Raw genomic sequence first — 13,391 nt, 5'->3', positions numbered from 1 at the left:
CAGAAATCACCTTTGAGAACAGGACAAGGATATTTGGATCACACCTGCATGGCCTGCTGTGTACCCTGGTGCTCAGAAAAGGATATTGCTGGAGAGCTCTAAGAGATGAAAGTCAGATGAGCAAAACCAGATGTCAAACATGTTTTCTACCTATCCAAGCTGTCCCTTACTGTAATAACGTCATCATTAGAAATTTGACGCTTCTGAAATCAAAAATATTGCCCCAAACTTTGAATTGCTTGTTCGGCTGCCGTGTCAGATCGGTAATGTGGGATAGAACACACAGCATCTTCTGCAAGTGGGAGAGGCTCCCATAGCAAGGTGGACAGGATGCTTAGGGTGGGACAGCTTGGAAAGGCTCCCCGGAGCTCAATCCCCATGAGCTGTTAGTCACTGCCTGTCCTTTATTCAGGCGTGAGTTTCAGGCTGGGTGCTGTAGCTCACAGTCTGACCCCAGATGTGTGTTAATTATTTATTTTCCTCCACGTGCTGGCAGATGGTTGGAAGAGGAGTCTGCCAAGCATAGTGCATGCTTGAGGGCAGCGATTTTTGAGGCACGTTGTTGAGATTATCTGATGTTTCACATTTTCTGTAATTTAGTTTGTGTGTGTTTGAAGGGAGTATTTAAAACTTGCAGACAATAGTGTGCTGGGTTGCAGGGAATGAAACCCCTAATGAATAGTCCATTGTTTACATGCATTTGAGGCTGTTTCTTTGCTGAATTAGTGCCATGAAACATAGCTGCAAACTCTGTTGTTTTTAACTCCCCTCTCCTTACCCATCCCCCTTCCTATTCCTTTTGGTTGCTAAATCCCGCTGCTATCTTCTCTACACAAGTTTCCAGGCTTCCTTCTCTCCTCTTGATTTTCTTCTGCTTAAACCTCTTGTCCAAACTGGGTCATCTTTTGCTTCTAGTGTGGTAAATTTTCCCATCCTTGACCTCTTGGACTCACACTTCAGTCCTTATTATTTTTATCCAGATGAATGTGGGGGGGAAAAAAAAAAAAAAGGTGCCCAAACTCTTTTCTGCTGTAATCAGGTCTAGATCCCTCTCTTGCCGTTGCCTTTCCCTCCTCACCTCCTTGCTATGGAGCTCTTTCTGTGCCAATTTGCAGCTGTGTGTATATATATGTTTTATCTTATATTTGCCTGCAAACCCCCTGCCCAATTTCTGGTTCTTATTTTCCTTTCCATTCAGGAGTCCTCCCCCCTTGCTCTGATCTCTGTGCCTTCTTCTGGTGACCCCTACAATTTGAGGTAGCTCCCTCTCCCCTTATCAAACAGATAAGTGGCCAGTTGGCAAAGCTGTAAGCTTTTTCTCCCTGTACTCTGGTTTGTAGATTTTTTTTTGTGTTGCTAATTGATGCTGTGTAGCTGTTTACCTGCTGGAGTGATTGCTCAGACTGATGCATGCCACACTCTGGAACTGTTTCTTTTCTCTCCAACCCTGATTTATAGATAACTGGAAAAAAGCAATTCTTGGCTGCCCTGTTTTGAAAACTATTACACCACAGAAAAACTCATTACGTGAACACAGCACCTGATATGAAGAAGGTCTGTTTGGTTTTCTGGTTTCCCCCATGAAAAAAAAAAAAGCTTCCCTTTATTATTGAAACAATAATTCCCCTCAAATTGTATTTAAGGGATGTAGGCACCAAGGCCTGCCTCCTCTTCCAGGTGTTCCTGGAAATTGGAACTGAGGAGTTTTTCGTAATCAATAGAGGGGAATAGGGTATTTTGGAGATGTTTTGTTTGTTTTCTGGATAGGCAGTGTGTACATACCACATAATACAAACCCATCACATCTCTATCAGCCTTGTGTATACCAGACAAAATCCTAGCACAAGTATCAGCAAAGAATTCCCTATGGATGAAGGGGTTGGGAGGGTTGGAAAGCCCCAAAGATTTCAGGAAGGTAAGTACAGACCAACTGAGAGTCTCCTTTAATTAGAGGAGTGCTGTGCCTTGTGCAAATCAAGTGCATTTGCTTCCCTTTTCTTCACAACTGCAACTTGTGGGCAACGCTGTAAATTTTGAAATACTCTTTGTTTGTGTAGGACGGTGCTGGTGTCCTTTTGGGTCAGCACAGCTGCTCTAAAATATGGCAAAATCGTCAAGTGGCAAGCAAACCAATGATGCTTCAGCCCAATGCCAAAGAAAATCCTACAGGAGGGAGAATTAGCTGTGAAAATCTACCCTGTTGCTACGGAGCTTATTTGGTTGCGTGTATCATGTCAGAGTTGAATGATGGTAGAAATACTCCGCTTGGTAAATGAACATTTGTGCCAGTTACAGGACAGCTTATTCATGCATAAAACCTGAGACACCTGGTAGTGGTGCTGGGCAGGTTGTTTTTGAATCAATGTGCTTGTTGGAAGGCAGGGGAGGGAGGAGTGAAATGCCTTTGCGTCTTTAAAGTGTTTCCCCTTTTGATGCGATATACTGTTAAGGAAACCAGATTTTGGGGAGTTGTTAGTTCTGTAACCAGCAAAAGTTTCTGCTTCCTACAGTGGGGATGTTTTCTCTTTCTTACTTCCATTCCAGGTTGATGTTAAGATCCTGAGGCTGTGGCTCTGCTTTTGTTTCGGCCCCTTACTTCCCTCTAAAAACACGGATCCAACACGTAGAATATGATCAATTCCTGACTTTCTTACCACAATTTTCTCCTCTTCCCACCTCCACCACTAGACATTGCACATTCCTCCCAAACCAAACCCCTGTAAGCCCAGAAATAGGTCACACCCCACCACCACCTGGACACCAGTCACGGCTTGCGTCACCGCTTGGCGTGACGTCGGCGAGCGCCCGGCCAGCAGGACCGGCTCCTTCCGGGACCAGGATGCGAGAACACCCCTCCTGATTCCTCCAGATGGGCCCTGGGAGGTGATGGGGGAGAGGATGATGTTTACACAGGGAAAAAAATCGAGGGGAGGTATAAGCTAACATGACCAGCGCACGGATTTTCTGCTGGTCGGTTTGGATGATTTATAATGGTATACAGAGCTTTGTCGCCTTTATGCTGACTTGTTTCCACTGCTGCCCAGAGGTCAGCCCATTGGCCTGTAAAAAATGAATTGTCGATCTCTGTGGCTTTTCCTGGTGGCCACAATCCTGGGGCTGTTGTCAGTCCTGCTGTTGAGCTCAAATGAGGGCTGGCGGGGACTGCCCGGGATACTCGCTCAGCCTCTTGGCAATGATGATTTCCTTTTGGACATCCCTATAAAGTGACCCTATGCAGGGCATATCCAAATCTCCTTTTTAGTTAATGGGTAGAGGAGCAAGCAATGCCAGCAGTTAGACTGGTAGCCTTTGCTGGAAAATGGGATTTCTTGTCGCGGTGGTTACTTTGGGAAGATCACAGGAAAGGAGCGCGCTTCCATTTTTTTTTTTCAGATTATTTCAGTTGCTGTAAAAGGTTAGCAGCACAGCGGATGGGCACAATGGAATTAGCAGCAGACACAGAGGTACTTACGAGCATGTGATCATTTTCATAGGACACGTACATTGCTCCTCTTCCTGAGAAGTGCTGAGAACAAAATTGCCATAGAAATGCAAAATAAAGTCAGTCTGTTTTGGGCTGAGGCAAGAAATGAGGGCCCTAAAGCCTGGAGAGATGTGTACGATCCTGCGTGGGGAAAATGCTCCTTAATTAGATGGGTTGACAGATCCTGTTTCTCCTGCTCCTTCCGCAGTTTGCAGCGTTCAGTCTAGGAAACGCCTCCCAAACTTCGCCCACCACTGCCCTCACAGGAGGCCTGGCACACTCACCTCGAGTCCTCCGTGCCGTGTGGCTGGATGTCACCGAGGCCCGCATCGCGACCTGTTTGGCTGGATGGACAACTTCAGCCTGGGAGGGGAGCCCAGCACATCACATCCCCTGCCCTCTGCACACCGTGTTGTGTTCTTCAATGCTCCTTCCCTGGGCTGGGCTCTGGTGTGGGGAGGACGGCGTCTGTCCCCTCCTCTCCCACAGGAGAGCTCGCTGTGCTGAGCACTGCTGCTCTGAAAGTTGCTTAATAGACATGCTAGTCTCTATCTTGACAATACACCCTTTTCTTGAGAGAAATGAGAAGTTTCAGTTTCAGTCACTAGCCTGTTTTTCATTGACCTGTTTTAGTCAGCAAGTCGTGGCTTTACTGTGCCGCTCTCTCAAAACTGCCACTCATGAGCCTAACGAGACGCTGCAGCAAAACTCCTGCCCTCTGCAGAAAATGCAAAGAGAGAAGAGACAGTTTTACCCCAAACGTTAGAGGAGACTCGGTCAAATTATCGCTACAGTGAATGTAAAATATTTTTAATTTTCAGACTACTTTAAGCCCCGATTAGAAGGTGTTGGGGGGAGGGTTTGGAGTGAAGTTAATAAACCCTTTAAAACTTTTGATTGAATCTTTTATTCGATGTTTGTATAACTCAGTTATCTGCTAGTTAATACCAGTGTTTTTGATACCTCTCCAGAGCCAATACACTACAAACCTTCAGCCCTGTTGGGTATTTGTGCTACAGCATATTTAATAGCCATGACAACAATTCAACAATTGTATAGAAGCCTCCCCTCCCTGTCTGAGTGTTGCAGGCACCAGAGTGTCTCCATTGGAAAACCCCTAAACATACAGTTTCAGCCAAAACTGGTTTAATGATAGTCTACTGAGAGCTTGACAGGCGGTTTTTTTTCCTTAAAAAAAAAAAGAAAAAGAAAAAAGGGCACTTTTTTCCCTCCCCCCCCCCCCCCCATTTTTTTTTCTTAACTTCTTCGCCGCTTTTGTGAAAGCTGCCGCCGTAAAACACAAGGCGAATTAAAAAAAATAAATTGCCCTAAATTGCTTAACAGGCTTGATGAGACAAAGCCTGGTGTGTCGGAGTGGCTGCAGGGAGCTCTGCGGCTGCTTTTGTATGATTTCAGAGGTGAATTTAGATGGCTGGAAGATAGATGGGTGCCAGATGCAGTTTGACACAGATTCCGGCAGCTGCTCCTGCGCCGAGGTTTCATTAGCGGTGAGTTAGCGAGCGGCGAGGCCCCCAGCGCTGCGCCGACAGCCAGAGCGCTCCAACAATACAATATTCGCTAAGTGATTTTAATCTGGGAGATTAAATGACACCCAGTTGGCTTCCCGACTTAGAAAGCCAACATGGTATAAAGCTGTTCGTGGCGCTCACTCTCTACCCTTGTCACATACGTTTATACCGAGAGTGCTTTCCCGAGCCCCTCCATCCTGAAATGGGAAGAGAAGGGTTGATTTTGTGTCGCAGACATATTTTTCCATCCTCTCGCTGTATAACGTGCTTTTAACTACAACAGGAAACATTGGCCTCACTTCAGCAAATGCTTACATTGGACCAAAGTGCTCGCGTGCTCCTGCTAAGCACGGGCGAAACTGTTTGAAAGATTAGGGTCTGTAAAGTGAACGGCTTCCTTTTTAATAGATGGGCAAGTCCCAAAATCAGGAAGCAGTTGGCATTTATGGGCTTGGGCAATTTGGTTTGGTTTTAAATAAACCAGTGTGCTACAATGGATGACTTGATAGAAACGCTGGAGGAGCTGCTGTTCTCCAGGCAGATGAAGTTTTATTTGTGGAGGAGCACTAAAGATTATGACTTGGTGAAGGGAGAGAAAATGTAGAATATTCAAAATTATTTGCAGTACAACCCAGGCTGACTTCAAGATTCTTCTAGAGGGACTTCATGGGCTGTATTTTGGGAACCCTCGCTGGATGGTTTTTCAGGCTTTCTATATACTCTGTGTATCTCTAATTGCTTCAGCAAGTAAATCCCTGACTAGAAAAAAGAAAAAAGAAAAAAAAAAAGGTTTTCTCCTCTGATAGATAGGGGAAAGTATGTAGGGAAGCAAACAAACAAAATCTCTTTTCTTTCACACGTGCCACCTGAATTTTGCCTTTACATATTTAACTGCTGATGTCAAACTACTCTGTTCGCTTTGGGTCATTTACTATCCTCACAGTAAGCAGACAAACTAGCCTTTTTTTCCCCCCTCCAATAAAGAGGTGAGTTGGATGCGTATGAGCTGCTGTCTCTGGATCTCAAGCGTTGTTTGTGCAAGTTACAGTTCTGTTTCTAGATGCCTTTGGTAAATACCCCATGCATGGCTTCAATTAAGCTTTCTATATTGAGAAAGTATGCCTTAATTTATCAGGTTAAAGATATCTCTGTTACATCAATTTGTTCACAGTGTGTTGTGACCTAATCAACTAGGGATGTAAGCCATTTCATGAGGAGTAATTACTCAACAACAAAAAATGTCTCTCTTTCCTAATAGCCGTGAGTGAGTTGGCTAATTGGAATCCATTTTGGTAGTGGCAGGTCAGTGATCAGGAGGTGGCTTTCCTGGCTGGCTTCTAGGTGGGAGGGAGAAGGCAGCAGCAGCAGAAACACAGAGCTGTGGTTTCCTGTGGTCACTGGGAGAGCTTCTCTCCGCTGGATCAGTGTCACATTTGCTGGCATCGGGGCGTCCTCGTGATCCCCTTTACCACCAGTGCTGTGACAGTTTGGTCAGAACCTTTTCCTGGATATTTTTGAGGGAAAGAATTCACGAGTGGGTTGGAAATGACAGATCTTCTTTCAAGACTTGCAGAAGAGTTCTAGTGTTGTTATTGTTAGTGAGGCAGGGGGCTGCGGTGATGTTCCCATGTGACAAATCTCCATGGCCTGGCTAGGCCTTGGTCAGGAGATGATGTGAAGTTTAGGGGTGATGGCTCATTATGTCTCTACTCAGATTAACTTATGACAGTGACAGAGCAATTTTTGCTTTCAGTGCTGCATCACTGCCAGTCCTGCTAGGGGTGTCGTGCAGAGGCATCTTCTAGATGACCCCACTGGTTGCTGTCCTGTTTTTCTACTTGATAGATCATTGAGGTGCATTCTGTTTTTTTCTTTTATTTTTTTTTTTCCTCCCCTCCTTGGCTTCAAACCTTGCTGAGAGGGAGGTGGAGAGGAAAATCCTCATGAATTAACATTATTTCCCTGGTGGGCTTTGCTGCCATTTTATCTAATTACGCCTGCTGTTTTCCAGATCACATTGTAAGCATTTGCATGAAGGGGCTTTCACTTACCTCCTCAAGTAAATTAAATAACAGCCCTTAGGCTGGGCTGACAGCATAATGCATTTTCATGTGGGAGATCAACAGCTCCCATACCTTGAGATGGGAAATGCTGAAATGACAGGGAAGCTCTGTGCTTTTGTCTCGAATTAGGGCAGCTAGATGGAGTTAGGACCACTTTGAAAATGCCTGCTGCTGGCTCTTGTGGTGTGCAGGGATTGGGAGGAAGAGAGGGGCACACAAGGTTCTGCAGAGGGCCACAGAGAACAGACTCACCAGGATCCACGGGCTACGTGCAAGATGTGCAGGAAAGCCAGGGAAAGCAAGCCTGTTGTCAGCAGGTTTAAATGCACAGCCCTATTGGGAAGTGTGAAGGGATCTGCAATCTGTGGAAGATTGGAAGCCACAGACATAAAGCAAATGAGAGGTGTAGGCCCTGCCCTGAGGATGTTTACAGCACGACGTCGTGGATGAGGAAGGCTGGACTTGTGTGGAGAGCTCAGGAAATCAAAACACACGGCCTTGACTTTCATTTCCACAATAAGCCAGCCCGTAGTTTCCCTGTGCTTCATTTCTTCAATTTGCAAAATGAGGCACTTGTCCATCTGCTGAAATGACAGCCCGCTGCTCTCCTTGCCTGACCCGTTATTCCCAACGAGCATCCAGCCCTGGGAATTATCCTCCTCCAAATGTTTCAGAGCTCCCAGAGCCCTTCAGGATCCCAGCCTCGTGGGGTGATCTGGTCCCTCCCCTGTGTTACACATCAGAAATGTACATCAGCCCTTCCCTGGCTCTGGTCACTCCTTCGTTCCTTTGGTATAGCTGTGAGCTTCTGAGGAGGAGAACAGATAGGGACAAATGACCATGAGGAAATGTATTTCTTCAGCTCCTGATCAGCCCAGGCTCGTCCTGACAGAAAAGAGGATGTTGATGGGAAGGCAGAGAGATAAACTCCACTCCCCACAACCATTAGGCTTGGACAAGCCTTGGGTAGCCCAGAATTCTGGTGTCCTCTTTCTTTACAGGACCTGAAGTGGGGACGTGCCAGCAAGTGCATGGTCAAACTGAGTCAGCACTTGGGGAGCGAGGAGGAAGGGAAGGAGATGGAGCTCTGCAGCAAGTTGGGAATTTAATCCCTGCTCTGGCAGGTTCATGTTGGTCATGAATGGGGGTCAGCAACCGGAGAGGCTCCTTAGCTTGGGAGGCTGTGCCTGACTTACACAAAGCTCCCACCACGTAGATTTTTCATGTTAAGGAAGAAAGGTGATATGTGTTCATTTGGTTCACTGTAACTCTGTGGTGACAGTGAGACCCTCTCAGTATTACACCTGTAATGCTGAAGTGCCTTCTAGCTTCTGGTACTAATTCCTTGGTTAGGGATTAAGGAAATCATGCGGATCACTAAGATCTGCTTGAAGGAATCTTCAGTGACTTGCTTTTGTCTAGGGATCTTTGCTGAAGAAATGTGATTTACTTGTTTTTCTTTAGAACAAATCAAGTTTTCTGTTCCATCAGAACATAATTCCAGGTTGAGGGTGGAGGAGAGCTGGAAATGTTAGTGTGGTGGGTGTGTAAACACCTTTTAACTTACATGTTAAAGCATCTTGGCTCTTCCGAGTAACTAGAGAACTACTTTGTGATGCATTTCTGTGTCTGAGATGAATTTTGAATGCCAGCGAGATAATGAGATTTATCAAATAAAAAGCCTGTCTTTCACTTTGTTCAAGCTTGGCCTCATGCCTCAAATACATGGAGTTTAGCTCAGAAGCAGCTTGTAATTTGTATCGCAAAACCGCCGTGTGTAATTCGCGATGGATGGTGGCCACTGAGCGCGGGAGGTTTGCAGTTGGGACGTGCTGATGTCTCCTGCTGACGTTTGTGCCTGGTCAAAGTGACTGCAAGGGGCAGGACACCAGTGAGCGGTCACCACCAGGCTACCCTGGGAGAGGCTGAGGAGCCTCTATGAATCAGGAATTCGGGTTTAGTGTCAATCACTTTTTAGCATGAACTTGCAGGATGTTCACGATGCAAGCCACTGCGCTGCTTTTAACGTGTATGGGGAGATGATTCAGGACTGATACAGCTGCTTCAGTGATCTGGTAGTATACATCCCATTATCATTATTCACTCACATTATTCACTGTTAGAAAGCTTTCTAACAATTCATGATATTTCTCAAGCTCTCATCCCCTCCTCTCTCTTTCTAAAAAAACGAATTTAATTTTATTATTATTATTATTCAGATTCCTGCTGTACACATCCCCCAAGCAGGTGGGAGGGGGAGTTGGTGGGTGATGACTTGGCTTTGTTGGAACTTCACTTAATGCAGGGTGGGGGCAGAGAAAATGAAGCTAAATTACGCAGATCCTGAAGGCACAGCTAGTGCACTGCATCACTTGTGAGCATGACTAGAACTGAAAATGAATCACAGCCTTGTTAGACACGGTATGTGTCAGTGCATGTGGGCAGAAATATCATTCAGCGAGAGGGAGAAAAAGACAGAGAGACTACATCTTTTAAAGTGTGCTGGTCCCACTGAAATCACTGTAGTATGTAACCTCATGGGTAAAAGCACTGGTACAGCTGCTCTTGGATACTTTACCTTGTCGATTTTTATTCCTTTCTGGAGCTTCAGAAGGAGTCTGGATTTGTCAGCAGTGACATCTATTTTCTAAACAAGAAAAGGCTCTAATTGCAAGCTCAGGTTTGAACCCGCTGTTGAGGACTTCCAAATACAACCACCCGTTTGAGGCTGGATTTGAATGTGGAGTTGCTTCAGCCTGTGCGTTCATTGTGCATGAGGAAGCAAATGTGATTTGCCCTTTGTGTAAACTTTTGATGGTTGCATGTACCCATGAACACACAGTGCACACGCGTGCACACTGAGCCAGTTCACGTATTCCAGAGACAAAAATCCAGCCTGGAACTGTAACCCTGCTTCTTGCAGCTGTATAATTCAAACATTCTATTTCTAGAATGGAAATTGGTTTTGCAGTTCAGTTGCAGTGTGACAGGGCCACATCAGGTGACTTGATGGAGAGATGCTGGGATCAGCTGGCCACTAAAATCTGCTGGACCTGTGTTTGTGTTCCAGAAGATTCTTGCCACAAGTGATAGCAATGTTCCTAAAGAAGCTCTCCCACCTCCTGCAGAGACCTATCCACAGCAGCCGTCTTAAAATCCCACCCCCCCACCCTTGGCACACTAAAACCATACTGTTTCTAAGGCAGATGGAATCAACCAGTGTATTCTTCAAGGGATTTTGGTTGTGCATTTTTGAACGTTGTGCTCGATGCCTGTGCTCAGTCCCTGGCCTGTTATGTGTGATGTGTTGTGTGGTTTAAAAACTGAAGATTCTAGACACTAGCCTGGGTTTTCAATAAGTGGCTAGAGATGTGTGATTTCTCCTCTATCCCCCTCCCACAGACCAGGTGCTTTGTACTTTCTGAAAGTGCAGTGGTTTTTTGAACGTTGTGAAGGATGTAAACTGCAGCTGAGAACACAACAGTGCACCTCACCCTGCCAAGAAAAAAAAAAAAAAAAAGGAGGGAAAGAAGATAAAAACCCCACCATCAGCAGCTTTTAAAAATCCTGGTCATCATGTGGCATTCCTAGAATGTCCATACGTACTAAATGAAAGAGGGAAAATGGAAATAGCTTGTGATTTCCTGACTCTTAACGTGACTTTTTTGGGAGGAAGGCAAGGAAGGGATCCGTACTTGTGGCAAATTAAAAATAAGTTTTAATTACTTAGAGCAAGACCATGTTCTGAAAAGTAAAGATTTTGGACTTAATGTGCATGGAACAAAAGGCCGTTGTGAGCTATGTACGAGAGTTGCTGCGAGTTTGTATTCTGCCCTTTTTTTTCTGTGGGAGTTATTTCCTGTTGTTGACTAGAGTTCTTTATTTAGAACCACCTAGCTACTGAATGACGGCTCGCTTGCAAAGAAGAAAAAGTGTGATTAAAACTTGCTAAGGCTTATTCCAAGATCTCCCCACTTCCATTTATTTAAGGGGAATCTTCGCTAAATGAAAGAAAATGAAGTTCAAAACGACAAATGCGTTCCTTTCTCATTATTGTGCCCACATCAGCTGTGGCAGCTGGCAAAAAGATCTTGGGAGGCTGAGGTCTTTCGCCTGAACATCTCATGGAAGACAATGTTTCTCTAACAGAGGTGATTTGGTTTAGGTTTTTCTGGTTATGAAACAGGAGCAAACCCATCAAATGCCGGGCCTCCCTTTTCGCTGGCAGGAGATATGCGCTGATGTTCTTGGGGGCAGCTCTTTCTATGAACCCCACAACTCGAGTAAGGAGCAGGCACTTGCACTTTCCCAGCTGCTCAGAGAAGGAAAAGTTTCCTTTGAAGAGCACTGCCAGCTAAAAGAAGTTTCTGTATGCTGACCTTCCTGGAAATAGTATTTGGGCATGTGTGTGGAGTCAAATTCTCTGCACGTTGACATCTGCCTAACTTCTTTTGCTCTTGTGGCAGGGGCTGAACATCCAGCAAGAGTATCGTAAAGTTAGCAGAAAAGCAGATTCAGCAGGATAAAGAAAAAAGAAAAAGATATAACATGAAGGTTAACTCTACTGTAGGTAGTAGGTAAGCAAGCAGAGTAATTAGGGTTTATTATTACTTTTTTTGCTTAGCAGGAAACACACTAGGAATGTCCCCTGGGTGTGGATGACAGAAAATGCACTGGGGCGTGAGTGGCAGCAGATCAATCAGACAATCATCCCTCCTTGGCTTGGCTGGCCCCTTGCTGTCAGCCTCTGGCAGAGGGTGCCTCTTTCTGCCCAGCTCTTGCTAAAAGGCTGGTGCCTCTCTGCAGTACCTGGGGCTGGCTGTTCTGGGTGGGCAGGTTCTTCACTCTGCAGACAAGAGTCACGGCTCAGTCCTTGGCACCTTCCCTTCTACGAATGAATCCGATAGAAACTGGTCTGGGAAGTTGAACCTCTGCAGGAAAGTGGATCTCTGTGAAAGAGAGAAGGGTTTGGGAGCCTTCTGCCCATCCCACGTGTGCTGGGGAAGTTTCTGGCTGGGAGAAGCAGGGAAAGCTTCAGTGATACAGCTCGTGTTATTTTCTTCTGCTGTTGTCCGGTGGTCAAACAAGGGAAGACCCTGAACTTGATAGCAGCACCATCAGTGGGAATGCAGCTCTTCCTCCTTGTTTCTTGGGTCCGATCCTTTCCCTTGCCTCGTTCTCCTCTGTACTCCTGTTTAGCCCCCTCAGCGAGGCTAAAATAAAAACAAAAGGGGACAATTATTACTGTTTGAGCAACCTGCTTACGGCTGTCAGAGCAAAGCACCATAGGCTTTAGGGAGCCGTGTGCCACATGCAGCACCTTCTTCCCTACCTCCATGCCATCCCTGCTCAGGATATCTCTTTTTTCTTTTTCTCTTTTCTTTTTTTTTCTACTCTTTTCTTTTGCACTCCTGCAAATGCCCACAAGTGTTATGTCATATGGGTGTGACCAGCCAGAAGAGCTGCTCCTCCCCTCTTCCAGACCCTTGCCACATTTCAAGGACATTAGCACCCCAGGGCCACCGTGGGAGGAAGAAAAGAGACCATTAAGAGGTGTGAAAGGAAGAGGAATCTGATGATAAATGGTGGATTTTTCAGCTTTTTCCATTGTCCTGTTGGTAGGACCTAAATGCTGGGTGGGTTTACAGTGATTTAGTGTTTCATCCTTGCTTGGGAATACTAATTAGGTGTAAACCTCTTTTAGCCTTTGGCTAATGGTCACTATAAATAAACAGCTTCCTTTAAAATGGAAGAACGTAGAAAAAAAAAAGGGTTAGAGGAGAACCTAAATTAATTTGTGCAGTTCCTTTTTTTCTTCAGAAAGATGAAATGCATTTCTGACGGTTACGGGGTGGTTTTAGGTAGAGTTAAGAAAGGCAGACATCACCCACAGTCTGTTTACCTGCATTTACAGTATGAGCTTCTGCTGACTCTTAGCCGTGCTAGCACTGGGGAATGTAGAAAGACAAAATGAATCATTACCACAGGCATAGTCACTAAAAGCATCTGATGTACTCATTCAGTCTTTTTTTTCTTTTTTTTAATCTCCTCTGTGCACATTATCTAAGGAGTTACACGTTTTGTGAAGGGTTAAAACAAAGATTTGTGCATTCACTGCATTGACTCAATGAGTTCAGTTCTATATGATCTTCAATTATTTGTAGAGGAACAGAATGGCAGTGGGAGTTAATGCTGCTACATTTGATGTTCTTGCGCTAGGTTTTCTGCCAGCTCCTTTTTTGGGTTTTTTTTTTTCCTTCCTCTTCTGAATTTGGTCCCACAGATTCAACTTCTGTTTTATTGGGGTTTGTTGGG

At 45.3% G+C, this 13,391-nt stretch overlaps 1 protein-coding gene across 10 annotated transcripts in view; it reads left to right on the top strand.

Annotated features, from left to right (window-relative positions):
• SERTAD2 (SERTA domain containing 2) overlaps positions 1–13,391 on the top strand; it is a 74,602-nt gene that overhangs the window by 37,284 nt on the left and 23,927 nt on the right. The window contains exon 3 of one of the 10 annotated variants that reach the window (XR_010719832.1): positions 3,693–4,669. The exons of the other annotated variants lie outside the window; for them this stretch is intronic. The gene's annotated coding sequence lies outside the window, so the exon portion shown is untranslated. Of the gene's footprint in view, positions 1–3,692; positions 4,670–13,391 lie in introns of those variants that run through there. 10 annotated transcript variants of the gene reach the window in all.

The sequence above is a fragment of the Chamaea fasciata genome, unplaced genomic scaffold (genome assembly GCF_029207755.1).
Source record: "Chamaea fasciata isolate MVZ Bird 193981 ecotype frontalis unplaced genomic scaffold, bChaFas1.0.hap1 SCAF_3, whole genome shotgun sequence".
NCBI classification, from domain to species: Eukaryota; Metazoa; Chordata; class Aves; order Passeriformes; family Sylviidae; genus Chamaea; species Chamaea fasciata.
Note: the sequence above shows the minus strand (reverse complement) of the source record. Positions and strands in the feature narration are given on the sequence as shown.